This window comes from Dendropsophus ebraccatus, chromosome 1 (assembly GCF_027789765.1).
Source record: "Dendropsophus ebraccatus isolate aDenEbr1 chromosome 1, aDenEbr1.pat, whole genome shotgun sequence".
Taxonomy (NCBI): Eukaryota; Metazoa; Chordata; class Amphibia; order Anura; family Hylidae; genus Dendropsophus; species Dendropsophus ebraccatus.
Window position 1 is genome coordinate 209751210 of NC_091454.1, and position 1119 is coordinate 209752328.

The 1119-nt window shown below is 44.2% G+C and overlaps 1 non-coding gene across 1 annotated transcript; it reads right to left on the reverse strand.

Moving 5' to 3' along the window:
- Positions 1 to 583: 583 nt before the first annotated feature.
- Positions 584 to 656, reverse strand: TRNAM-CAU (transfer RNA methionine (anticodon CAU)). The gene has a single exon. It is a non-coding gene; the product is annotated as a tRNA-Met (tRNA).
- Between the last annotated feature and the right edge of the window lie 463 nt (positions 657 to 1119).

The window sequence follows — 1119 nt, forward strand, 5'->3', positions numbered from 1 at the left end:
GTCCCCTGCTCTTTTTCGCCGTTTTCCCCATGGTTAAGGTGGCCGATGCCGACAGATTAGAGTCTGGGTCTGGAGGAGCTCAGGCAGAAGCTTCCTCACACGGCCATGGCTGGTCACGCCCCCACACTAGTATTTTAACCATCCTTCATATATCCAAAAAGGAAAGGAGGAGAACACATGGAAGAAGAAGAGGGGAGGAAAAAAGAGGGAAGAGAAAAAAAAAATTTCCCTGGGAGACCACTCTCACCCCCCTCCCTCACCCCCCTCCCTCTCTCTCCTCCCTCCCCTCCTCCCCTCCCTCTCCCCCTCCTTCCACTCTCTGTACTGACCGGAATTCCTGTGTTTAGTCTGTTTTTTTCCACCAGAAAATCTGCCTTTAGGAGACTGGACCTGGATTTCTGGTAAGTTCAGCTTTGTTTTACAGCAGGATAACAACAACAACAAAAATAATGAATGTATATTGCAAACTTGCTTTATATCACATCTACTGTTGATTTAGATTTTGAAAGTTATAACGACAGTGACACTTTAAGTCATTTATCATTGATTTGCATTGGAGTAGTAGGGGGAAAAAAAAAAGGCTTGCCCCGTGTGAGGATCGAACTCACGACCTTCAGATTATGAGACTGACGCGCTACCTACTGCGCTAACGAGGCAGCTGGCAATAAAAGCAATATATGTACATTCCATACTATTGCAAACTACTCTCTATCTACTACTAGACAGACAAATCTGAATGACTTTTGTTATCAGCTAAAGATAAAGTAAGAATTTGGATATTTCTGAGATGGGAAACACATAGCACATCTATTTGTTTTATGACCCCTGCCAAAATTTGTAAATTTCCCTGCTCAACTTACTTGCTTGAGAAGAGTCTACATGGTGTAGACTAAAACATTTTTATTTTTTTTTAATTGAGAGTCGAGGAGCGTACTCTCATTACCCGAGTGCTACTGAAAAAGTGTAGCGTGCCACACAAAAAAGTGCACTAGGATGCGGTCTATCACAAGCCCACTCTGAAAAGAGATGAGCCCCCAACACACCTAATTCCCTTCCCTTCCGGGCCAAAAGGTACCTGCAAAGGTCCAGGACAAATGTCCACTCTCAGGCGAGGCCAAG